The sequence below is a fragment of the Pristis pectinata genome, chromosome 23 (genome assembly GCF_009764475.1).
Source record: "Pristis pectinata isolate sPriPec2 chromosome 23, sPriPec2.1.pri, whole genome shotgun sequence".
Classification (NCBI taxonomy): domain Eukaryota; kingdom Metazoa; phylum Chordata; class Chondrichthyes; order Rhinopristiformes; family Pristidae; genus Pristis; species Pristis pectinata.
This window is the reverse complement of record NC_067427.1, coordinates 19639143-19666962: the sequence shown is the minus strand read 5'-3', so window position 1 is coordinate 19666962 and position 27820 is coordinate 19639143. Positions and strand designations below refer to the sequence as shown.

General features: G+C 44.3%; 1 protein-coding gene across 6 annotated transcripts in view; it reads left to right on the top strand.

Moving 5' to 3' along the window:
* Positions 1-762: 762 nt before the first annotated feature.
* LOC127582015 (retinoic acid receptor RXR-alpha-A) overlaps positions 763-27820 on the top strand; it is a 104601-nt gene continuing 77543 nt past the window's right edge. For 4 of the 6 annotated variants that reach the window (XM_052036940.1, XM_052036937.1, XM_052036939.1 and 1 more), the window contains exons 1-2: positions 763-846; positions 14132-14297. The gene's annotated coding sequence lies outside the window, so the exon portion shown is untranslated. Of the gene's footprint in view, positions 847-14045; positions 14298-27820 lie in introns of those variants that run through there. The other 2 variants (XM_052036931.1, XM_052036938.1) reach the window with 2 other exon arrangements.

Genomic DNA, 27820 nt, shown 5'->3' with positions numbered 1-27820 from the left:
CGGTTCTTTTGTGACATAACCTCTCCATATCTCTGTGACCTTCAGCCCCCTGAGATCACTGAGCTCTTCCAATACTGGCCCCTAATTTTCATTACCACATCATTAGCGGCTGTGCCTTCAGTTTCAAGGTCCCAGCTCTCAAGCTTCCTCCCCTTAACCTTTTGGCCTTGCTATTTCTCTCTGCTCCTTCAAAACCTGTCTTTTTGACCAAGCTTTTGATAGGCTGGCTTAATAACTCCTCACACAGCTTGTTGGTAAATTTTGTATGGTTATACCCTTGTGAAGGGCCTCAGGAGACTTCGTTTATACTGAAGTGGGTATATAATTACAGTTTGTCCCATGAGGAAAGAAGCTGCTTCCAACATAACGGAAAATCGTTAAGAATTATCATTTCTTTGCGTTGTGTCTCTTTCATCCACTTTACACTGCACGAGTAGCAGAACTGACACTGGGATACACAGGAACCACATAGAACCATATGGTGGTGAATCAACCCTTTCAACTGGTTCTGCTCGGTTGTGTAGTTTCCACTGGTGAGTGATTCTGATTCTGCCCTGAGGCTCTGAGCCTGTGCTGGCATAAGACCTGTGCCATTGTCTACCAGCTGAGTACACGTGGACACATTGAGAAATTCACTGAACGGAAAAAGTCATTGCTGCCAGTTTCCTATTAAGTGTTTCCTGTCTACAGCTCTCTGAACAATCTTCTAACACCACAAGAAAGGGAAGTTCACTGAAAGAGAAAAGATCGTGGTGATCAGTCTCATTGTGTGAATCAGATCGCTGTTGGATGTGGGGTCGGAATCGAATCTCCATGTTTGTGGTGCGGAAATGAACAACTGAAAGAGTGAGTAGGGGTGATGGTGTTAACCCCAGCATGGGAGGCAGAAGTCTAGTCTCAGAGTCAGAGGTTCTGAGTTCAAGCCATACTCCAGAGTTAGATGCCATATCCCTGGCTGACTTGCCCAAATGCAATACTGAAGGTCTGCTGCATTGTTGTAGGTGCCATCCTTCAAGTGGGCATTACACTTGTATGTAAAATACCTCATTTGTTACTTCAAAAAGGGGTAAAGGGGTTCACCCTGTGTCGTAAGCAATATTTATCCATCAATATTATCACGAGAAACAGATTACTTGGTCAATGTTACATTCTTGTTTGTGGGTCTTGGTGAGCACAAATTGGTTGCTGGGTTACCTACATTACAACTTTAAAAGGACATCGTTGTCCTGACATGGGATATTGAATACACACATACTGTAGGTTCACTGTCCATTCAGAATTTGGGAGACATTTGATTTAGGTGACCAATTACCTACCTCAACGTTTTGTCAGAAGGAAGGGTCTTTGACCTAGAAACATAGAAAAACTACAGCACAATTCAGGCCCTTCGGCCCACAAAGCTGTGCCGAACATGTCCCTACCCTAGAAATTACTGGGCTAATTAACCTGTTTCATTTCCCACAGATGCTGCCTGACCTACTGAGTATTTCCAGTGGTTTTTGATTTTACCAACTAAATAGTATCGTCTAGTAAACTATGACTATTCTCATTATCAACAACATTACCAATTTTTTGTGTCATCTACCAACTGACTAAATCGTACCTCCTACAGTCAATTCAAGGCTGTTCAAGGGGAAAAAAAACATCTGATAAGTGGAAGCATTTAAAGGCCAAGATAGTAAGAGCTCAGAGTCAGCAATATCCCTGCAAGGGTAAGAAACAAAGATGGTGAGATTAGAGAACCTTGGTTAACAAAGGAAATTGAAAATTTGATCAGAAATAAGAAGGAAGCACACGTCAGTTATAGGCATCTGGTGTCAAGTGAGTCCTTCAAGGTTTTTAACAGACGTAGGAGAGAATTTAGGAAGAAATTAGGAAGGCAAAATGAGGATATGAAATTGCCTTGGAAAGCAGGATTAAAGAGAATCCCAGAACATTTTCTAAATATATTTGAAGCAAGAGAATAGCTAGAAATAGGATAGGACCCCTCAGGGACCAAAAGGGAAATCTATGTGTGAGCTGAATCCTAAATGAATACTTCTCATCGGTATTCACCAGGGAGAAGGATGTGAAGGATGGAGAGTTAGGGGAGGGGTATGCTGATTTTCCACAACATGTCTATGTCAGGAAGGAAGTGTTAGAGTCATTGGCACACGTTAAGGTGAATAAATCCACAGGGATTTATCCAGGATGCTACGGGAAGCAAGGGAGGAGATTGCTGGGGCTCTATCGGAGATTTTTGCATTCAAAAAGGGCAGCAGGGATAAACCGGGAAGCTACAGGCCAGTGAGTCCCTACATCAATAGTAGGAAAATTATTGGAACAAATTCTAAGAGGCAGGACTTATGATCACTTGGAAGGCAGGGACTGATTACAAAGAGTCAACATGGTTTGTACATGGGAAATCCCGTCTCACAGATCTGATCAGGTTTTTTAAGATGATAACTAAGAAAACTGATGAACGCAGGGCAGTGGACGTGGTTTACATGGACTTCTCAAGGATTTTGACAAAGTCCTGCATGGTGAACTGGTCCAGGAGGTTGGGGCACTGAGATGTAAGGTGTGTTGGCAAACTGGATCCAATACTTGCTTGGTGATAGGAGGCACAGGGTAGTGGTCAAAGGTCCCCCATCTCCCCTCTCCACCACCTGCTTACCATTCCCCAGCACACCTGCCTGCGTGTGCTCCTCCCCCTCCTCCTGACCTTCTTATTCTGGCTTCTGCCCTCTTCCTTTCCAGTCCTGATGAAGGGTCTCAACCCGAAACATCGACTGTTTATTTCCCTCCATAGATGCTGCCTGACCTGCTGAGTCCCTCCAGCATTTTGTGTGTGTTGCTCCAGATTCCAGCATCTGCAGAATCTCTTGGTCAAGGTCAAGGGGCGTATTTCTGACCGGATGTCTGTAACCAGTGGAGTACTGCAGGGATTGGTGCTGAAACCACTGTTGTTTGTCATATGGGTGAGAATATAGGTGATTAATAAGTTTGCTGGAGCAATAGATAACAGAGAAAGTTGTGAAAGAATACAGAGTAACATGGATCAGTTGGAAAGTTGGATGGAACAGTGGCAGACAAATATGAGGTAATGTATTTTGGGATTACAAATACTAACAGAAATATACAGTAAATGGCAGGAATTTCAGGACCGTTGATGTACAGAGGGACCTTGGGTTGCAAATTTATTGCACCCTGGAAGTGGCAACACAGGTGGATAGGTAATGAAAAAGGCATTCAGCATGTTTGCCTTCATCAGCCAAGGCACTGAGTGTAAGAGTTGGGATGTCACATTGCAGCTATAGAAATCATTGTCAGGCAGCACTTGGAGCACTGTGTACAGTTCTGGTCACCACACTGCAGGAAGGATGTGGTAGCATTAGAACAAGTCCAGAAAAGATTCACCAGGAGGGCTTTACTTATCAGGAGAGATTCGATAGGCTGTGTTTATTCTCTCTGGAATGTAGGAAACAGAGGGGTGACCTTATAGACGTCTATAAAATTATGAGGGGCATAGTCAGAATTCTTTTCCTAGGGTGGGGGAATTTAAAACTAGAGGGCATAGGTTTAAGGTGTGTGGAAGAAATTTAAAGGAGATCTGAGGGGCAAGTTTTTTGCACATAGAGGGTGGTGGTTCTCTGGAACAAGCTGCTAGAGGAGGTGATGGAGGCAGATTTCATTGCAACGTTTGAAAGGCATTTGGAAAGATACTTGGATAGGAAAGGAGAAGAGGAATACAGGCCTAAAGCGGGCAAATGGGACTAGATAGATAGGCATCATGGTCTGCATAGACAAGGTGCGCCGAAGGGCCCCTTACTGTGTTGTACATCTCTGTGACTCCATGACTCTGTATCCAAATCATTAATGTATATAACAAGGAGTAAAGATCCCAACACCGATCCCTGTGATACACTGCTGGTCACAGGCTTCTAATTACAAGAACAGCCCTCCACTATCACCCTCTGCCTCATATTACCAAGCCAGTTTTCAGTCCAACTTGCCCTGAATCCCATAGGTTCAAAATCTTCTTATATGTTATCCAGGGGAGGTTTCATCACTGGATCTGAACTTGCATCCACACACACACTTTCCCAGAGCCCAGTACTGAACAGTAATTAGCTGCAGGATCCCTGGCTGAGTTTCTTTCTCATTAACCCAGAGGTCCCTGGACAAATGATTAGGACTGGACCTTCCTTGGTTCTGGCTCTTCAACAATGCTGTCCTCTCCCAGTTCTGGACTCCTTGATTGCCCCTCCAACAGCCCCAATTCTCCTTTTGTGCTGCCCCTCCAAACATGCAGCACTCCCTCAGCACTGCCCCCTGACAGTGCAGCACTCCCTCAGCACTGCCCCTCTGACAGTGCAGCACTCCCTCAGCACTGCCCCTCTGACAGTGCAGCACTCCCTCAGTACTGCCCCCTGACAGTGCAGCACTCCCTCAGTACTGCCCCCTGACAGTGCAGCACTCCCTCAGTACTGCCCCCTGACAGTGCAGCACTCCCTCAGTACTGCCCCCTGACAGTGCAGCACTCCCTCAGTACTGCCCCTCCGACAGTGCAGCACTCCCTCAGTACTGCCCCCTGACAGTGCAGCACTCAGTACTGCCCCTCCGACAGTGCAGCACTCCCTCAGCACTGCCCCCTGACAGTGCAGCACTCCCTCAGCACTGCCCCTCTGACAGTGCAGCACTCCCTCAGCACTGCCCCTCTGACAGTGCAGCACTCCCTCAGCACTGCCCCTCTGACAGTGCAGCACTCCCTCAGCACTGCCCCTCTGACAGTGCAGCACTCCCTCAGCACTGCCCCTCTGACAGTGCAGCACTCCCTCAGAATTCCTTCACTGGCAGTGCAACATTTCCTTGCTTGCCCCCCACAACACAATCCTCCTTCAGTACTGACCCTCTGAGCTCTGTTATCCCTCAGTATCATTACTCCAAAAGTGCATATTCTTTCAGCACTGCTTCACTGACAGTGATTCACTCCCACAGTAATGACCCTCTGACTGCCCAGCACTCCCTCAGTGCTGTACTGGGGGAGTCTGTCTGGATTCTCCATATCTCTGACGTACAATGTGAACCTATGACCTTCTGACTCTGAGGTGACAGTGTTGCTCATTGAGCCATGACCCCCAGAAACAGTCTCCCTGTGATGCAGCATTGAGGAACATTATGAAGCCCAGAGCTCAAGCGGACTGCAGTAGCACACTGGGCAACACAGTCAATCAAACATCAGGGGAAGAGTCCTGGCCAGTTGGCCAGTGAGAATCAGATTCACTTTCTGTGCCTGGATAGGTTAGCAGTAAATCAGGGAAATAAAGTACTGTCTATGTCAGGTCAGCAACCTGTCAGTGAGCAGAATGTGAGGAGGGTTGTAGGGAGATGAAATCATGAATATTAATGATACAGTGAAATGCTGCACAAAGTGGGAATTGGTTTGAAATCCTTAAACACCGTTTGTCAGAGGATGAAAAGGAAAACAAGTCAATGATAAACTTCGCAATACAAAACCTCCCATTGTTTCTCAATATATGTGAAATTAAAAACAAAACTGGAAGGATTTTATTTTGAGTTGAGGGATTGTTTGTTCGTCAGTGTGTCGGTCCCTTGGGTCAGTGAGGAGATTAATGGGTCACTTAGCCCTTGTTAAAAGGAGATGGGGGAGCAGCAGGGAGCCACTGAATGGAATTCAACCCACATCTCAAACAAACACCTCAGCTTTTGCTCAGAACAAACATTCGAACACTGACCGAAACCTCTGCCAGGGTTTTATTCCACAGTCAGCTGATCTGCCACTGGTGGTTTCTGTAGCACCAGCTTGCATTCATACAAACCATCAACATTGTGGAACATCCCATGTGGTTTCACAGAACCATCAAGATACAACATTGGACATCGACCCACTTAAAGAAATGTTAAGGGAGATGACTCCAAGCTTGGAATGAAAGGCCTACGTATATAAATTGCTTTTCATGACCTCAGGATGTACCAAAGCAGTTTACTGCCAATGCAATACTTCAGGAATGTGGGTACTGTTTTTATGATATAGGAGACAGGAGCCAACTTGTGTGCAGCAAGTTCTCACAAGCATTATTATGAGAATGACAAGATGATCTACTTTTCTGATTTTGGTTGAGGGCTAATTTTATATAGAGGCCATTCAGCCCATCAAGTCTATGTCGACTGACAGAGCTATCCCAACCTGCCCCCCCCATTTATTTCCCTGTAACTTATTCTCTCTCACACACCCATTCATACACCCAATTCTTCCACCAGCATCCACGCTAGGGTGAATTTATAGTGGCCGAGTAACCTAACAGCCAATTTATCATTAAGATGCGGTAAGAAACCGGAGCACCTGGGGGAACATGCAAACTCCACAAAGACAGCACCAGAGGTCAGAATCAAAGCTCGTTTGCTGGAGCTTTGAGACAGCTTCACCACTGTATTGACCAGACACTGGGGCAGCTGCCAGGCTTTTCATTAAAATATTGTGATGGGATCTATTATAGAATTATAGAGTCATCGAGAGGTACAGCATGGAAACGAGCTCTTCAGACCACCGAGGTGGCACCAGCCATCAAACACCATTTTCACTCATCCTACATTTATCCCATTTTGCAAAATTCTCCCTACACTGTCATCAACTCCCCCCAGATTCTACCTCTCACCTACACACTAGTGGCAATTTACAGCAGCTGATTAACCCTCCAACCCGCATAGAAGCCAGGGCACCAAGGGGAAACTATCGCAGTCACAGGGAGAAGGTACAAGCTCCACACATACAGAACCTGAGGTCAGGATTGAACCCGAATCTCTGACACAGTGAGACGACAGTCCTACTAGCTGCACTACTGTCTTCCTGAGAGTGAAGGTAGCTCTTCAGCTAACATTCCGTCCCAGAACAGCACCTCGAATAGTACAGCACTCCTTCAGTACTGCACTGGGAGCAACAGCCCAGACTCCGGTGTGGGGCTTGAACCAGCTTTCTGATAACCAGTCACTGCAGTCATTTTGTCAAAGGAGTCAGGCAGCAAGTAGCATGGCAGGCAAAGGAGGAGTAATGGAAATTGGGGGTGGCCATTGGGCCAGAAGTGGAGGTGCGCAGAGACTTCACAGGGCTGCAGGGTTGGAGGAGGTTGTAGATGTAAGGTTGACCGAGATCATAGAGGGATGGAGAATTTTAAAAAAATTTCTTTTAAATTTTATTTACAGCGTGGTAACAGGCCCTTCCGGCCCAACAAGTCCACGCCGCCCATTTTAAACCCAAATTAATGTGGGAGGAAACCGGAGCACCCGGAGGAAACCCACACAGACACAGGAGAACATACAAACTCCTTACAGACAGCGATGGGAATCAAACCCCGATTGCTGGCGTTGTAATAGCGTCGCGCTAACTGCTATGCTACTGTGCCGCCCGTAAAAATTTCAAAATGAAAGTGTTGCAAGACCACTGTAGGCCAGCAGGCAAAGGTTGATGGTGAAAAGGACTTGGTACAAGTTAAGACAAAATCAGCAGAGATTTTGAAATGCTGAGGTTTTTGCAGAGTCTGGAATCACTAACAGGATAACTTCTAACTGTCTAATACTTTGATGCAGAATTTTTGACCATACTGATTAAGTCGTAAACAAACTTTGTGACAGCGACTGCTCAGTTCCTGGTCAGGCTATTTGAGATTCCAACCTCACAGGCTTCCCCTGCCCCCCCGTCTCTTTCTCTCTCTCTCTTTTCTCTCTCTCTCTGCCTCACACCCTACCTTGTCTCTGTCTCACTCTCTATCTCAAACTCTTCACTATCTCCCTGCCCCACACACACACACACACACACACACACAGTCTCTCTCTCTCTCTCTCTCTCTCTCTCTCTCTCTCTCTCTCGCTCCCTCCCTCCCTCCCTCTCTACCTCATATTCTGCCTGGTTCTCTTTATTCTCTACTGCATCACACTCTGCCTCATTCTTTTCCTGACTCTCATTCCCACTGTCTTCACTCTCTGATGGCATTGATGGCAGCCTGTGTTTAGACCCCATTCATGTCTGGCTCAGGATCACAGAATCGTATGGCAGAGAAATGGGCCCCTTCAGCCCACCTCTTCCATGCCATCCATAATGCCCACCTACATTTTAATCCCATTTGCCCACATTAGGCACTTAGCCCTCTTCACCTTTCCTAACCAAGTACTTGTCCAAATGCCTTTTGAACGATGAGAAGGTTTCAGACTGGTGCAGAATTGGGATAAAGGTGAGGGGAGGAGAACTGGATTCGCAAAGTCACATGAGCTTTCTTACATTGGGACAGAAGTTTGGTTACGGTTCTGCACTGCTCTGGTTAGACCACATTTGGAATCCTGCTTTCCATTCTGCTAACCACATGTCAGGAAGAACCCATTGGCCTGGGAGAATAATGCAGATTCACCAGAACAATACCAGGGCCAAAAGGGTTAAATTTTGAGGATACTGAATGAACTTGTATTCACTTGAGTTTAGAAGTTTAAGGAGGTGTTTAAAATTATTAAAGGGGTTAACAAGGTAGAAGTGGGGATCCATAGCCATAAATCATTGTGCTGAGATTAGAGTTTAACGTTTCAGAGCTGAGTCACCATTGGGTGTGGGTGGGGGAGATCGGTGGTATGGTGGTTGGGTTCAAGCCCAGATAGTGGACAGTGTGATAGTCAGCTTGAAAAAAACACTGAACGGCAATCCTGAGAAACTGAACAGGGCCCAGAGTCTAGGATAGGCAGCAGGTCAAGGCTGGGGTCTGAGGCAGTGGCAGAATTGTAGGGCTGGGCTTGGGGCCTGTGTTAGTCTGGTCTGTGAGATAGGCCTGATCTATGGGCCCGTGTAGGAATACTGAGAGAAGCCAGTTCCCAGAACTGAGCCTTAGATCACAGGCACTGATCCCGGGAATGACCCCTTGCTCTGGGACTTATTGCCCAACCTTGGAACTACCCTCAGACATGGATAATGACCTAGAAACTACAAACCGAAGCCTGACCCTGGAAACAACCTTCAGGCATGGCTAATGACCTAAGAACCATGAAGCTAATTCCCGACCTGGAACTGACAGAGCCTGAGACCCATCCTGGAACCATGGATGGATATCTGATGTGAAGCCCAGAACCCAAGACATTCCCAGCCATTCACAAACTTGCTTTATCCTGTATTTCCTTTAACACTCCGTATTCAGCTGAGCTGCAGATTCCCTACAGCAGGGAACACCTGGAACTGGAATACAGGTTTCCCAAGGTTGTATTGCATTTCCCTAGTGCGAATGTATGGGTTTCCTGGGTTGATTGACTCTTGGTACCTCCCCAAAGGCTGACTGTGGGTGTCTGAGTCTGCAACGAGAAAGAAAGAACGTTAAAAAAAATAGAGTGGTCCCATTTCATAGCCATATAGCCCCTCGCGTCTGCTCCTCCATTTAATGTTATGGATGATCTTCCACCTTGGGTCCACTCTCCTGTCTGATACCCTAACCCTTACCCTTGATTTCCTTGGTAGCTATAATTATATCAACCTCACTCTTAAATATATAATTACTGAGTATTCACAGTGTCCTGGAATAGAAAATTCCAAAGATATGCAACCTTGCAGGGATAGATATTTCTCCTCCATTTGGTGTTAAGTGTTTGACCCATCCTCCTGAGACTGTGCCCCAATTATTGACTCTCCACATTGAGGAAACAGCCATCCACCATCTACCCTGTCAAACCTCTCAGAATCATATATTTCAATGAGTTTGCTGGGATTCTGCCAAAGGATTTACTTAAGCAGAATGTGATCCAGTCCTCACCTCATGGAAGCACATATCGAGTGTTACTGGATAGTATCTAGAGAAACAAAGCTGTTTTATTCTTTCTCCCTTCCCCAGGGGCAATGAGTCCAAGTGTAGTTCCTCTTGTTGCCTAATCCCACCCATGGATGAAGCTTAGCCATGGAGTCATTCAGCACACCATCTCCATGCCAACCATCAAGTATCTATTTATACTAACCCCATTTACCTGCACTTGGTCCGTAGCCTACTACACTTTGGCAATTCAAATGCTTGACCAGATGCTTATTACGTTTTGTGAGAGTAGCTGCATCCACCGCCTTCTCTTCAACCATCCTCATCAAGAATGCGGTGTGGAGCATAGTGGACAGCGAGGAAGGCTATCAAAGCTTGCAGTGTGATCTTGACCAGCTATGTAAATGGGTTGAAAAATGGCAGATGGAATTTAATGCAGACAAGTGTGAGGTGATGCACTTTGGGAGGACAAACCAGGGTAAGACTTGCACAGTGAATGGTAGGACACTGAGGTGTGCGGTAGAACAAATAGACCTGGGAATACGGATCCATAATTCCTTGAAAGTGGCGTCACAGGTAGATAGAGTCGTAAAGAGAGCTTTTGGCACTTTGGCCTTCATAACTCAGGGCATTGAGTTGGGATGTTATGTTGAAATTGTATAAGACGTTGGTGAGGCCGAACTTAGAGTATTGTGTGCAGTTCTGGTCACCTACCTATAGGAAAGATGTCAATAAGCTTGAATGAGTGCAGAGAAAATTTACAGGGATGTTGTCAGACTTGAGGACCTGAGGATAAATTGAATAGATTAAGACTTTATTCTCTGGAGTGCAGGAGAATGAGGGGAGGTCTTGTAGAGGTATACAAAATTATGAGTGGTATAGGTAGAGTGAATGCATGCAGGCTTTTCCCCCGTTGGGTGAGACTAGAACTCGAGGACATAGATTTAGATCCCCTTGAAACTCTTATTCCTTGTCTAAAACCTACACCCTCTGGTCTTTGACACCTCTGCCCTGGGGAAGAGTTTATTATCATCTGTTCTATCTATACCTCTCATAATGTTATATGCCTCTATCAGGACCCTGTTCACTCTCCTTTGCTCCAAGGAAAACGAACCCAGCCTATCCAATCTCTCCTTGTAACAGAAACACCCTGTCCCAGGCAACACCCTGGTGAATCTCCTCTGCGGCTTCTCCAGTGTAATCAATGACTTCCTATAGAGTGGCAATCAGAACTGTGCACAGTACTCCAGCTGTGGCCTAACCAATGTTCTATAAAGTTGTACCATAGCCTCCCTACTCTTATATTCTATGCCCTGGCTAATGAAAGTAAACATCCCCTATGTCATCTTCACCACCCTATGAAGGATTTTTACACCAAGGCCGCTTTGTTCCTCAATACTCCTTATGGCCTGAACCATTCAAGGTGTCCATCTTACCCTTATTTGACCTCACAAAATATATTACCTCACTCTTGTCAGGATTAAATTCCATCTGCCATTGCTGTGCCCAATTTATCAGCTGATCAATATCATTCTGTATCCTAAGACTACCCTCCTCATTATAAACAACACCATCAATTTTCACATTATCTACAAATTTACTAATCATACCTCCTACATTCACATCTAAGTAGTTAATATATATAATAAAGACTAAAGGTCCCAGCACCAGTCCCTGTGGTACACTGCTGGTCACAGGCTTTTGATCACAAAAGCAGCACCATCACACCCTGTGTCCTTTTACCAAGCCAATTTTGGATTCAATTTGTCAACATGCCTTGGATCCCATGGGCTGTCATCTTTTGGACCAAACTTCCATATGGGAACTTGTCAAAGGTCTTACTGGTCCATGTAAACCCCATCAAGTACACTACACTCATCAATATATTTAGTCAACTCTTCAAGAAACTCAATTAAGTTAACACGCAGGTTCTCCCACTAAAATATCCATGCCATCCCTAATCAATCCCTGCCTTTCCAAGTGCAGATTAATCCTGTCCCTTGGAATTTTTTCCAATAATTTCCCTATCACTGACATTAGACTCACTGGCCTGTAATTACCTGGCTTGTCCCTACTGCCCTCCTTGAATAAAAGTACAACATGAGCACCTGACCTATGGCCAGCAAAGTTCTTAACATCTGAGTCAGAGCCCCATCAATGTCCTCCCTTGACTCATTTAGCAGAAATTATCTGGGCTGGGCCTGGATACTGGAATAAGTCTGGGATCTAGATTCAGGGATCTGGCAAATGGGAAGAGGGACCTGGGGCCTGTGAATTAGGACCTGGATTCTGGAGCCTGGGAAGTGACTGATGTCGATGGATTCTAACTCAATGGAGTTCAGAAGGATGAGAGGAGATGTCATTGAAACCAACCGGATACTGAAAGGCCTGGATAGACTGGACGCAGAGAGGATGTTTCCATCAGTAGGAGAGTCTAAGATCCGAGGGCGCAGCCTCAGAATAAAGGGAAGACCCTTTAAAACTTGAGATAAGGAGGAATTTCTTCAGCCAGAGGGTGGTGAATCTGTGGAATTTGTTGCCACAGATGACTGTGGAGGCCAAGTCATTGGATGTATTTAAGGCAGAGATTGATAGGTTCTTGATTGGTAAGGGATTAAGGGGAGAAGGAGGGAAGAACAAAAAAATCAGCCATGATTAAGGGCAGAGCAGTCTTCTGCAATTTAATTCTGCACTTATATCTTATGGTCTCATGGTCTTATGTTAGCCAGGAACGATAGTAGGGACAATGCTGCAGTCCATACTGAAGGCTGTAATAACAGAACACCTTGAAAAGGATATTAAAATTAAGCAAAATTAGGATGTACTTATTTAAGGGAAATCATGTTTGAATAATCTGTTGGAGTTCTTTGAGGATATAACTGGTAAAATGGATAAGGGGGAGCAGTAGGTGAGGAGTGTTTACATTTTCAGAAGGTTTTGATAAAGTCCTACACAGGATATTGATCAACAAGCACACGAGATCGCAGGTAATATACTGGCATAGACTGAGAACTGGTTAACATACAGAAGATATATTGAGGGAATAAATGGATCTTTCTCAGGCTGTAGGCCGTGACTAATGGAGAACCACAGATATTGATGCTTGGGTCCCAAATAATCCACAGTACTATAACAATGATTTGGCTGAGGGGATCAAGTGTCATATTCCCAAATCTGCTGATGATACATAACTATGCAGGATTGTGAATGGTGAGAAGAACGTAGAGAGTCCTTAAGAGGATATAGACAAGCCAAATAAGTGAGTGGGAACATAATGAGGAAAACATGAAATCATCCACTTTATTGCACAAAACAGAAAAGTAGAGTATCTTTAAAAAGGTGACAAATTGGGAAAAGTTGCTGTTCAAAGGAATCTTGTTGTTCTTGTAGATAAATTATTGAAAGTTAAAAGCAGGTGCAGCCTGGATTTAGGAAGGTAATTGGCATGTTGGCTTTTATTGTGAGAGAATGTGAGAACAGGAGTAAATATGACTTATTGTAATTATGTAGGCCCTTGGTGAGATGGTACCTGGAATATTGTGTATAGTTTTGGTGTCATTCCCTAAAACCAATCCTGCCATTAGGAGCATGATGTTCCTGGATGCAAGGAGAGATTGAACAGATTAGGCGAGTTTTCTTTAGGTTTCAGAAAAATGAGAGACGTTGTCATTGAGTCTCGTAGAATTCTTACAGGGTCCCTGTGTTGGGAGGGTTTGAGGTATGTTCTGCCGGTGTCTGTACTGGAAGGATTGAGGTGTGCTCTGCTGCACCTATATTGGGAGGGTTTGAGGAGTGTTTTGCTGGTCAATGTATTGGGAGGGTTTGTGGTGTGTTCTGCTGGTCTCTGTATTGGGAAGGTTTGATCTGTGTTTGGCTCATGCCTGGATCGGGAGGGTTTGAGGTGTGTTCTGCTGGTGTCTGTGCTGGGAGGTTTTGAGGTGTGTTCTGCTGGTCAATGTATTGGGAGGGTTCGAGGGGTGTTCTGCTGGTGCCTGTTTTGGGAGGGTTGGAGGGGTGTTCTGCTGGTGCCTGTATTGGGAAGGTTGGAGGTGCGTTCTGCTGTGCCTGTTTTGGGAGGGTTTGAGGTGCGTTCTGCTGTGCCTGTTTTGGGAGGGTTTGAGGTGCGTTCTGCTGGTGCCTGTTTTGGGAGGGTTGGAGGTGCGTTCTGCTGGTGCCTGTATCGGGAAGGTTGGAGGGGTGTTCTGCTGGTGCCTGTATTGGGAGGGTTGGAGGTGTGTTCCGCTGCCTTCTGTTTTAGAAGCAAACACTCTTGGGTGGGAGAAAGAGTTGCACATAATCGACAAAAGCACACGCTCTCTCCTTGCGCTCTGCGAGTTAAGCAACTCCTCTCATTCCAGTCAATCACAGTGACTGCTGATGCCTATTGGGATTTTTCTCCCGTCGCTGTGACTGTTCGCTGCAGCCTCGGGGAGTGTGTGGGAGCCGAGCGACAGGAGACCGCGCTGGCTGGGACACGTCCAAGAGTTCCACAGCAGAGACAAAGATGACAGAATGAATTCTCAGGTAAGGCTGCTTTCTGCGAGGCGGGAAGAGGAGTGCGGTTCTCTGGAGTTGAGTGTAATGTTTTTCAGGGAAGTCTCGGCTGCTTCGGTAGGGGCAATTTTCCCCTCGGTGCCTCTGCTCCCCCCTGTTTGTTAGGCTGGGCGGTGTGTTTGTTTTATTTGTCCTCTCTTGCAACACTGAATGTTCTATAAGTTTTGTTTGGTCACACTGTTTGTAACGATTGCTCAATCGAGACCTTTACGTGAAAGGCTGAGCAAGCAAAAGCTCCAACTGCTGTTTGCCGTACTGGAGGGAGGGGGATGGGTTCCTCCCAGCTTCAGCGCTCCACACCACACACACCGCCTGAACTTTTCGTCTTCCAACACGTATTCAAAGAAAGCCCTTTTGTGTTGTCGCACTCCTGAATTAATGGATATAAAAATAGCTCTTGATCTCCAAGTCCAGTTTTTTTCCCCCCAAAAGGGAAAGGTTTCTCCGTTTGTTTGAACGATTTTACACTTGTGGACGAGGTATAGAGAGATCTTTGAAACGAGAGAGCGCCATCCTGTAGATTTTTAACTCTTTGTGTACAGCCTGAGATTTGTCCCGTATTAGGTCGCCTATGTACGGCTGGTTTGAGAATTAGGTTGAACAGTTTTTTTTGGGGAGGGGGGAGTTTCTGCAGTTCTGAAACTGACAGCGTGAAGATTTCAGCTTGTCACATTGCTGACAGCATTGTTGAGTGGAGACATGAGCTTGTAGTGGGTTTTTCCATCGCTTGCAAACGTAAAGTAGATTTGGTCAAGTATCTGGTCTGCATGGGCAACAGAAATAACACACAGCGCTTCACTCCCAAGTTGTCCATGCAGTGACTGACAGTGGGAGTTTAATACAGAGTATGAATCCACACCAATGAACAATCCATCTGCTATTTCTGGTGCTGTTGGCTGAGGGAGGAGGATACAGGGAACTTTGCTTATCTTCCGTTGGATCTTTAACATCCGTCTGAACGCTGCAAGGCCTGAGTTTAACACAAACCGAGGGGGTGAATTCGAAATGTTCCATTAGGACGCCTGTTTTATACCCTCTCCAAGATTTACTTTGCAGCCACACGAGTAAGGAGCAGGCCACTCGGCCCTTTGAGCTTGGTATTGGTTTTATTATTGTACCGAGATACAGTGAAAAGCTTCTGTTTAGACGCCATCAAGTGAGATCACGCCATACATAAGGAGAGGTAGTAAAAAGAAAAACAGAATGCAGAATAGAGTGTAGTCCTGCTCTGCCATGTAATAACATCTGATCTGATTGTAACCTCACCTTCGCATTCCTGTCTACTTCTGATAACCTTTCGCCTCCTTACTTGTCAAGAATTTATCGCCTTCCCACTTTAAAGAAATATTCAAAGACTTTATTTCCACTACCCTCTGAGGAAGAGAATTCAGAGTACTGGTAATCCTCAGAGGGAAAAAAATCACGTCACTTGTCTCAATTGGGCAACCCCATATTCTCAAACAGTGACTTCTGGTTCTAGATTCTCCCACAAGAAGAAGCGTCCTCTCCAGATCCATCCTATAAAGACCTGTTCAATGAGAAAATTTGGTGTGGTTTAAGTCACAATTGGGGTTTTCATTTGAAAGCATGTGTGTGCACCTTGTACAGATCTCCGCCTGGTCTGCTGGTGGTGACAGTGCTGGATTTTTTCTATTAGTGTGACTTCACAATGAATGACCACCTGACCAAGTGTCCTGTACTGTGTCCATGGTTAAGTTGCTGCTGGCTTCTGGTGCCCATGTACTAACTCACATAGAAACATAGAAAACCTACAGCACAATTCAGGCCCTTCGGCCCACAAAGCTGTGCCGAACATGTCCCTACCTTAGAAATTACTAGGCTTACCCATAGCCCTCTATTTTTCTCAGCTCCATGTATCTATCCAAAAGTCTCTTAAAAGACCCTATCGTATCTGCCTCCACCACTGTTGCCGGCAGCCCATTCCATGCACTCACCACTCTCTGAGTAAAAAACTTACCCCTGACATCTCCTCTATACCTACTCCCCAGCACCTTAAACCTACGTCCTCTTGTGGCCACCATTTCAGCCATCAAATAATTCTTTAAGATTGCTTCAACTTTAAAACCTACTTCTTTGACCTATCTCAAAGCAGGAAAATACACTGCTGATATTGCAAAACTGGTACAAAAACAGAAAACAGAAAATCAGAAACAAAATCAAAGTACTTAGGTAGGCCGTGCAGAGAGAGGAACAGAGTTTGTGTTTCAGGTTGATGATTTTTCTACAGAATTAGATTAAAGGTCATCAACCAAGAACCAAGATCAGTCAAAAACAATTAACTTTTCTTCTCTTTCCCCAGATGCTTGCTGACCTGCTGAATGTTTCCAGTAATTTCCTTTAGATCCTTTTTGCCTATCTCTAACATCTGTTAATGTGGGACAAAGTCAGTTGTTTTTTAATGCCCTTGCGAGGCATCTTGGGAGTATAAATGTTGCATATGTGCCATTTGCTGTTGTTGATTGTTGTCACTTGTGAATCAGCAGACCATTAGTGAGTATCTTTGGGCACAGATGATCCCAAATAAACATTGTCCATCCGTGATCCCAGTTAGTGAGTTCTGTGGTGTCACGGTCAGGTTTGGGTCTGTCCTCACAGGGTGTCATTTTGTGATAAAGTAAGCAATATCAAACCAGTTGCCCCTTCTGCACCTCTCCATAACTTCTTTCATTGAGTTTCAAATTGGACAAGTGTACAGTGGAAGCTTGCACCAATGCACCAGGGAGAGTAACTGTCCTTGAAGCCCATAACTTAGTGAGAATCAGTGCCTGTGGAATCTGTGCCCCATTGGGAATTGTAAAGCATCATTTATTAATAGGTGGGATCTACCCATCACCATATTTTCACTTACTACATAATCATGGGATGTGCTTCCTTCAGAGAATTTGGAAAAGCTTTTGTAGGATTCATTGGTGAAATCTAACTGCATTTTGTCCCCTTCCCACTCTCCCGGGTTTGAGTGTTTAAATTCTATGATGTTTGCAAGGCCATTCACAATAAACATGTCCACTGCCACTTTGTTAGAAAGTTTCCAGGTGGTGGTGAGCTGCCATCTTGAATTGCTGCAGGTCTTCTAGTGAGGGAGGCCCACAGTGTGCCTGTGTCACCCGAACCCGGGTGGGCATTGGTGCCTGTGTCACCCGAACCCGGGTGGGTGTCAGCCAGTGAAACTTGGTGCCTGGAAGGAGTCGGCACCTTGAGCAGAGAGCAATGGTGAAATAATGGAGTGGAAAATGTATGAAGCACATGGTGATGGGAGTAGATGCAAAGCTGAATAAAAACTTGGCAGCAGGCGTAAAACCACGTCACAGCAGCCTGGTCTTGTTTTCAATAAATGTACAGTGAGATGTGTAGCCACGCCTGCACTGTCACATGGTGCTGACTGGCTGACCCAGATTTTTACTTACTGCATAATCATGGGATGTGCTTCCTCCAGAGAATCTGCAAGAGCTTTTGTAAGATCCATTGGTGAAATCTATTTGTGTTTTATCCCTTTGCTACTTGCCCAGGTTTAACTCTTTAAATTCTATGATGTTTGGAAAGCTATTCACATTAAACATGTCCACTGCCGCTTTATCAGAAAGTTTCCAACCAAATCAAATGCTAAGGATCTGGATTTACTGTGATTTTTGGACCTTAAGCTCCCCTCTTGGGTTGTGTCATTCTGCTTTGTAAGGACGAAGCAAGCTCATTACACTAGCCACTGAATCCTTTCCCTTCACAGCCACCTTAGACTATGTCATCACAACCTTGGCATTCTGCTTGACCCTGAGGTGAGCTTCCAGCCACACACATCCACGTCATTACCAAAGCTGTCAAATTCTACCTGGAACACTGCCTATCTCTACTCTGCCCCAGCTAGTGGAACAGTCACCTTGACCATCATGTTGTCCTGGCCATTTTCCATACTTTGTTAACTAGCTCATCCAAAGCTATTCTGCCTGTGTCCTAATTCCCAACATAACCCATATCCCCATCACCTCTGTGTTCACTGACCTAGGTTGGATCCCAGTCAGGAAACACGTTCTATTTAAAACTCACGTCTTTGTTTTTCTAATGCTTTGTGGCGTCACCCCTCACTATTTCTGTAACCTGCTCCAGCCCTACAAGCCACTGAAAGCTGTGCTCCAACGATCTCCTCAGTTTTAATTTCTTATTCTCAGTAGTTCTGTCCCTGAACCTACCCCTTTTCATCTCTTAAGTATAAATTTTGCACAGAATTTTGTTTTGTTACAGTTGCCATTATTGTTATGTACTATATATTTTGTGTGAGTGAAGTATTGCACTATATATATTCACAGCTCCCTTTATACCACAAGGAATAATTGCTGGGCCAGATTATTTTGTCTGTGTTAGCACAAGTACAAATTTTCAGGTAACACAACAAATGTAGTAATGTACACCGATTTCTTCTTGCCTCTCATTGTATGACAAGTGGAAAGCTCACCACCAGTTGGCGGGAATGGTATTTCATGTCATGTTCTTCTGCAGCTGAGAACAGTTCTCCCATTAAGGCTGCAAAAGGCACATCTGAGAATGGAACAGACACCTGGCTCAATCACTTCTCAACTTCTGCAGCAGGGCATGATTCAGATTTGCAAAAAGAATTTGTGGATTCAGTTTCCAGGTCAAAAGTACTCATCTTTAAGTAATTAGCTTCTCTGTCTTTTGTTTAAAAAATATTTTGGACCACGACCATATTACATCTGATGAATTATATATGATATTCATATATCACAGAAATGTATTTTAAAAAAAAATTAACATCTGCATGCAATTTCTGTTCATTTTCCCATTTTTTTAATTTCCATGTTTATTCTGATACTCCCTATGGAAACTAGTCAAACTATAATTCAATATTTTGGCTTAGTTGCTAGTGCGCACTTCTGAAGATTTAATTCTTGCTACAGATCCTGAGTCCAAGATCTAATAGGTTCACACTAAGTAAAATACCGATGGATTTCCAGGCAGGCAGTGCTGATGGAATCTTGGGTGCGGAGGGAGTGCTGTACTCTTGGAACGGTGCGTGAAAGGGCACTACCATGTTAGAGAAGGAGTACTGAAGGAACACTGGGCTGTTGGAAAGACTGTACTGAATGAATGCTGTAAAGTTGCTGGGCCAGTCCTGAGGGCACACTGGATCATTATTGAAGGTGTCACCTGCTGGGTAAAATGTTTAACTGGGCTGCGATTTACTCTCTCAGGTGAAGAAGAAAAGGGAATATTCCCTATTCTGATCCCAACTTTTTCCCGTCAACCAATTTCACTTGGTTTAACTAGCCATTCGCCTTATTCCTGTTTCTGAATTCCATGCAGCTACCCTGTTGGTTCACATGACAATAGGCAATGATCTTCAGAGTGTGTAAGGTGTTTTGTTTTCTATCATTCAGAAAGACCCAATTAAGTGCTGTAGAAGTACAAGCCAATTTCCTGCTGAAGATTTTCAAGTTCTTGAACTGAAACCTGTTTGAGATTTCTGGAATCTTACCAAGAAGTCAGCAGGGTTTCTAGTTGAATCTAAAACCAGAGAGTGAAATCAGGTGTGCAGCCTTGCAGTGTCTGGTAGGGCGTGTGCTTGTGTTTGATGCTGACCTGACACATTTCTGCTGGTATGTTCAATCAGAGACATCAAGCACTCAGCAGATCAGAGACAAACAAGGTTAGCGTTTCGGGTTGATAATCTTTCATTAGCTCATTGAGCTGAGACATTAGCTCTGTTTCTCTCACCACAGATCACGTCTTACTTGGTAATTGGCAACGTCCTTTTTATTTGCTGTGCCTAATGGGCATCTTGAGCATTGATTGGTTTAGTGAACACCCAGCGGATCAGCCTCTTGGCTCCAAATCCTTAGCCTTGTGAATGTCAGAGTAGCAAATGGCTTTCTCTAGGGCTTAAGGCTGGATTGGTGGTTACTCGGATTTAAACATTAATTAAGATCCTTTCTCCATTCCTAGAAGTCAGTATCTGTGTTAACTTTGACATTTGGGCCACAATGTAAATGCATGAAGAAGATTTTTCTGGAAGAACATACTTACAAAAATTTACCCTTTTCTTGATAAAATGTTCTCCCCTTTATATCTGGCTGAGAGTGAGAGAATCAATGGCACAACTAATCTGGTAATTGCAGTTTCTTTTTTTCAGTCTGTAGCCCACTTGTACAGTGGCCCAGTGTTATATAGTGTCAATTCTGAACTCCATTCCAGTACAGTAAGAGATCCATACCCTGCCATTACTCGGCGACAGGCCTGTACCCACCAAGACTGAGTCCCAGTTTTATCTGTTCACTGCCCTGCAATGGAACCAAAACGGCTATCAAATTCATTATGACGTATGTGATTGTGAGAAAGGTAATCCTGTGTCATCCTTCTCAAACCTTAGGCAGGATTGACTGCACGTTGCTCCTCAGACCTGTATAATTCAGCCCAGTGTTTTATAGTAAAAAGCCTCTACACATTAGCATAGTACTTCTGTGTTTATGTGCTCATTGAGTACATTCCCTGTATTTTAATATCGGTGATGTCAGTTCAGACTGAGGGATTGGAGATAATCTTGGAGCAGAGTCTCAACACTAACTCTTTTCCAACACGAGCTCCAATTCAGTGGATGGGATGATTTGTCTGGTGTGGGTGAAGTACTTAATGGGGAGTTGTGGTATGTGGGTTGGTAGATGGGCAAATTTGTCCATCACTATTTTATACTAGATTGTGAGTTCTTTAAGTTCAGTGTGTGGAAACCTTGAAGGATCATGATTTGCAGTTTCAAATGTACATGGGAGTGAAGCACGCTGTTTATTACAAGGCTCTCCATCCGGAATGTTCCTTATTAAGTGGAGGCAAAAGGCTGCGCTGAGGATACTTTAGCTGTGTGCTTCTGACCTCCCTGTGAACTCCTTGCCATTCCTTGATCTGGTGCCTGCTTTCTGACTTCTCCTTTTCAAAGATTTGGCTTGCCAAAGCAGCATGAGAGCAGTCACAAGGCTGGGCTGGAACTTCTTGCTGAAATATCTCACAGACAACTTGTCTCCCTGAGAGGGAAGTGTCAGGGGATCGCCCTGATCTCTTGGGTGGAGGGAAGATTCAGTGGACATGGTAGAATTTGGCAGTCATACCAGGAAGAAGAGCTTGCCTCTCTCACTTGTCTGCCCCCAGTGTGCCTGGGATGGACGATCAGTCCATTTCTCAGGTTCATTTCTGTGGGTTAGTTCTGCTCCCGCCCAGACCACACCGTGACTCGAAACTGAATGCGGAACAGGAATGAAGGGCACTAAACAAGTAATTACTCACCAGCATCAAAAAGAGTCCAGCTATTTCAGCCTTCACTGTTTGCAGCAACCACTGGCTTCACATCAAAAATGAAAAAGCCTCAAATAGATACCAAAGAGCTACACCCAAGGAACTAATGGAGGATTCATGGGAACAGGTAGAATAACTAGGCTCAAGAATGTGTTAAACACTGGGCTGTGGGTGTTGTGCAGATCCGCTCCACCCCTTGCTCTCTGACCTGAAATGATCACCAGATACTTCTGCACTGAGAGGTGTGGGTGTTGGGAACACTGATTTACAGGATGAAGGAAAGAATTGATTGAAAATTAAGCATAGAATTTAGCACAGAGCCTGTTCTACAACTAGATGGTTTATCCCTACCCCTGCTGCTGGATCCTGCCCCTGCCCTTAATCCCTGCTCACTGCCTGTAGCTCTAGACTTGGCTCTGGCTCTGTCTCTGTCCCCATGCCAGACTCTGCTCACAACCCAGACTGTCTCACCTTGACTAGATCTCCTGGCCCTATCAGATGGCTGCAACTGGGGAAGTAATCAATGTTTCAGTGGAACCTTCTAGTCCCTATAAGTTCTGCTGCATCTTGTTCACCATTTGATTAAAAAAACAAAATAGAGAACCGCACAATGTCAGAGGTCATCTATGGACAGTGGAAATGAGTCAGCCTTTAATGTTGGTGACCTTACCAAGATCCTCAGCAGACATCTTGGCTTCATCTTCTCACATTCCCAACTCAGTAAATTTTGAGCAAGAGCAGGTCCCCTCCCACCAAGCAGCACCGCATCACCTGCAGTTTCCCTGTGCCTGTAGTTGCATGATTGGCATGCAGAGGACCAATCTCCCTGGCCTGGAGTGATCCAGCGGTATGGTGCTAGTGGTGTCAGGGCCTTTAACGGTGCGCTGAGGAAGTCCTGACCATGAAATGCCACAGAAAGCTCCAGCAGTTAGCAAACTCTGCTCCAGGTATGTTGATTGTAAAAGCTGCAACAGATTACAAGAAAAAATAAGGTGAACCAAAAAAATCTAAAACATTTAAATAATTTTAATTAAAATAATTAAAATAATAATAAATCAATTTTTAAAAAATATATATAATTTGCATTTTCCTTTGCTTCCTAATTAGTAGCATACAATCGCAATGAAATCATTGTTTTCACAGATTCTGTGCAAGAACTAACGTGGTTTAGAATCCCAGAGTGTAATACTAAGGCATCTCACCAAGACTGGGCTCCAGTCTCCAAATCTGCCAGTAAGGCCAGGACTTTTTTGTGTTTGATAGTATATTCATAGATGTCTTGTACTTGCTGCTGCTTCAACTGCCAAATGTTGTTGGTTCTGTTCAAAACTATCAGCATTAGTCAGTGAGATCTGGCCTAGTGTGGAGTTCCTCTTCCACTGCCTTCGTCTCCACGGCAACTTGTTTGGCCAGGAATTTTCACCCACACAGTGCATCTTTTCTCTTATCTTCAGAACTGACGGTCTGCATGAACACCTTGCTCTGGCTTCCACCATCTCTAGATTGTGATGAAAGGTTGTGCACTGGAAAGGTTAAGTGTGTTTTCCTCTGCTGATGCTACATGACCTGCTAAATATTTCTACCAGTTTCTGTTTTTCTTTCAGATCTCCAGCATCCACATTTTTTTTTGTTTTTATATCATTATTTGTTACACAACATGTGTAATTAGACCTTCAGTAGAAGCTGACTTATTTTGGTAATTTTTTGATTTCTACAAATAGAGTAGTTTGATTAGCTCACAATATCTGATCTTCCCAGTGAAATTCCTAGTTCAGTACCTGCGGAGTGAGAGAGGAGAATGAGTTTGCCCATCATTGGGCAGTGTTTATATCAGACCCAGTTGCAGAAGCTTGCTTCTCTCAGCTTGTTAATTGTGTGAGTTAACAGCTTCACCCGCAACTTAATTGGATTCTTTTCGTCTTTAATGACCTGGAATTGAAGCAGAAAAGAAGAGTTGGAGCCCCCAGGTGTACTGCACGCAGCACCTCGCTCATCTCATTAGTTCTGCACTGATGCTTGTATAGAGCTCAGCCCAACCCGTTATGGGTGACATTTGTGATTAGCTCGACTGGCTTCCACGTTTGTATCCCCTGAATCTGAGGGTATTGTCAATGTGGAAGGGGTGTTGGAGGGTCTGGCCGTAACTTCTAAAGCCACATTATTTGAACAAATTGGGGTTCAGAGGGGAAGGCTGGGGGAGTGGGCGTGGGGCAGTTATTAACTGGGGGCATGAATGCAACATTTTAATGCCCCTGTCATTGAGTGAAGCCTACTTGACACTGTCCTCAAGTGGCTCTCCTGCAATAGTCTTGCAGCACTGCACTGGCATCTGCATTGGTGCAGTCAGCCCAGGGTCAATTGCTGAGAACTGAGCCACAATCCAGTGACTCGGGTGGAGAATAGAGGAAACAGGGAAGGGGGGGGTGTGGATTGGGGGGCAAGGTCAAGACTTCTATTCTGGATGGCAGGCTCATAACCAAAGAGCAAAAAAAAGACACAAGTTGCCAATCTGAAATAAAAATAGAAAATTCTGGAAATACTCAATGGTCAACCAACATCTGTGGAAAGACTAAGAGAGTTAGTATTTCAGGCGGTTGACCTTTCATCAGAACTATGAGAATGAAGCATATTGTAAGTTGCAGAGAGGGAAGATGGATGTAGAGAACCAACGATAGGGTAGAGACCAAGAGAGATTGAATGACACAAATGGTGGTGGTGCTGGCAGAGGGAGGGTAGTGAAAGCTTTTTAATCAAAGCCGATCTTCCTGAAGGAGGTATAAACAGAAGACTATTGAGGAAAGAAGGGAAAAAGAGCAATGCTAGAATTATGGGATTCATAATTTCTGGAATAAAAGAGAATGCTGAAATACTCAGAGGTCAGGCAGCAAACATGAAGAGAAAAAAAGCTGATCTATTATTAAAGTTGTGTAACATTTATGCATATTAATTGATCCTGCAATAAAGTGCAGGAGGAAATAGATGGGGAAATTGTGCAGCTGCCTGTTCCTGTGTTAGACATGGGGAAATGAAGCAGTTCACTGTCCAGTAATCTCAGTTTCAACACCTGGTCAATATTCTCCCTCCTTGCATGACTTTTCCAATATTTTTATCATCCTTGGACCTCCTGTCAACACAATGTGCAACTTGTCCATAGCTTTGCCGTAGCACTTCCACTATTCTGCATACTGCCCCAACCCATGTGCCTGCTCATTGCCACGGTTTTAAAATCATCCCCTTTGTCCCTACCCACCTCCTCATTGCTTTGACCGTGCTTGATCTTTGTACCTTGCATTACTGCCTGTGCTGTTAAGTACTGTACCACCACTAGCAATTGGCCTTCAATCATTCCATCCATGTTGTTGCTTTATCCACAGATGCCCTCTCCTTTTCTGTCCTTGCACTTCTTCCTCCTTTAACATTTTTACTTTCTTTACTTCACTTTGGCCAACACTTTTGTTTTTCTCTCCTGTCTGCTGTCATGGAATGGAGGCATTGCTGATGGGGTCCTTGGTTTCCCTGAGATGATGGTGAGAATGCTTCCTCTTGCCTGGTTCCAGTCCATGTGTCTGAGTAGATTCACAGTGTTGAAAGGGAGGAGATTCCATTATTTTGACCAAGCATTGATAAAGGAATGGAGTATATATGTTGGTGACATTTTTTCAAATCAGAATGAAGTGTGACTTGGATGGTTCCAGAGCATAGCTATACTGATCCTCCATGGTGATCACCAGGGAGGGAGGTTCTGTTGAAATAACCAAGTTGCTGCAGTGCATCATGAAGATTATACACATTAGGCCAGTTGTGCTTCTAGTTAATGGTTACCAGTTCCAAGAAGTTGATGATAGGGGTCCTGACACTGCTGATCCACTGAGCAAAAAGGGGATTGATCACTAAAAATTGAATCTGCATTCAATCTTAGCCAGGGCATTAACCTGTCTTCAAGTGGTAAATCTGAGAATGGACATCACTTGCCACAAGCTTGGCAAAGCCCAAATATTATCCAGGACATATTGGTTTGCATGGAATATGTCATTACTGGAAGAGCAATGAGTAAAAGAATGGATTTGCATTGATGTGGCACCTTCCATGATTTGAAACATCCCAAAGTACTTTACCGCCAGTTAAGTATTTTTGAAGTATAGTACTGTTGTGGTGAAGAAAACAAAGCAGGTCAGACAACAGGATCCACAACCAGCACTATTCATGACTAGATCATCTATTTTTGTGATGCGGCTTGGGTTTTAAATGTAACGGAGTTAAAACTGAGGAATTATTAGTGAACATTTTCTTTCCCAACCTTAGTGGAAAGAAAGTTAAACATGAAGCAGCTGAAAATACTTGGATCAAGGATACTATCTTTAAGAACTTCCTGATGATGTGCCGGGTGTTTGCTGATTGGCCTCTGACGACCACAGCCACGTATCAGATGTAACTCTGATTCCCAGCGATCTCAGTTACTCTGGGGATCCTTGGTTTTATATTGTGTTGACGTCAAGCGTACTTTCTTAGCTTTTCATGCATTCAGCTCCTGCGTCAATATCGCAGCTCAGGCTGTGATGAAGTCTGGAACTACTTGGCTCTGGTAAAATGCAAATTAAGAATTGATGAGTGGAGTATCGGTTCTGTTCAGATGTCAGTGTGGGAAGAACTTTAAGGTTTCTTACCATGTTAAAGGGTCAGTAGATAATCCTTGCACATTGGGTCTGTTAATCTAGTTGGTGGTGAGTATAGATAAAAGCAAACCACCGTGGATGCTGGAAATCTGAAATAGACCCAGATAAAGCTGGAAATTCATAAGTTGGACAGCAGTTATAGAAAAATTATCATTTTGGGTTGATAAACTTTCAACAGAAAGTTGGAGATAAAAACAAGCTTTAATTTGCAGGTGCTGATGAGGAGGGAGGAAAGAATGAAAATCTGTGATATGGTGGAAGGCACAAGTGCATAAATGCAAAATAGGTGCTGGTAGTTAAGCACAAGAAAGATTAAATTGGCAAAGAGGATTAAAGCTGCTGGAAATATTCATCGTCACTCAGTGGAAAGAACGGGGCTTCGGAACAGGGAATAAACTAGTTTTAAAGTGCAGAGAAAGGGCGAAGAAGAAAGCTAACAGAAGGAAAGGTCTGTGATAGGATAGAAAACAGAAGAAAACAACTGCTACAAAGGACAGATCGTGCAAGCATTGAGCTGAAAATACAGAATGATTATTTGAAATCACCAAAAGTATTTGGAAGAAACTGGAAGAATGAAATGGAGTTGCAGGTTTGGGGGAAGTAGGGGGGAGTCAAAGGCTTTTCATGGACACTGGTTGCTAAACTATCCTCTGAGATGAAGGTAGGGAGATCAAGGAAGAAAGAGATGGGCAGATGAGATCGGGGCAGAAAGTAGCAGTGGCAAAAAGAGGAAGTGGCTTTGATGAAGTCATCAATGTACTGGAGAAACGGATAAGGGAGGGGTTCTGTGACACACTGAGGGGGTGACGTGGTGTTTGGACTCATCTGTGGAGGGGAAAGAACTGATTTAACATTTCAGGTCAATGACCTTTCATTAGAACTGGGAAAAGCTGGAAATGAAACAAGTTTTCAGTTGCAAAATAAAAGTGGGGAGGGCAGAGAGAATCGAAGTGAAAGTCTGATAGGGTGGAGACAAGGAGCAAGTGGTGGTGGTGCCACCTGAAAGATTGTGGTGAAGGCAAGGGAATTACAAAGGATGTCTGGAGGGAAGTGTAAACAGGAAGAGAGAAATGAAATTTGAAATTGCCTGAAAAAAATTGAAGAAATAAAAACTGAATGCTGGATGTAGTTGAATGCTTGAATGTATTGAATTCAATGTCAGAAGATGAAGTGCTGCTCCTTCAGTTGAGCTTCAATGGACATGTCAGAACAGGGTATAGAATTAAAGTGACAAGCAAGTAGCAGCTCAAATGAGGTGGGGGAATGGAACCAAAGGGAATGTTCTGGGAGCTAGCGTAGACTTGATGGACCAAATGTCAGCCTCATCTCATGAGAAAATATGAGATGGAGCATTAATTTCTCATTCCTCTGACCTGTCTTTGACCTCCTGCATCACTCCAATGAAATTCAAAGTAGGTACCTCAACTTTTGACCAGGCACATTAAAACCTTCTGGACTCAACAAGGAAACACAATTTTGAACAATCAGCATTTCTTATTCCAAATTTGC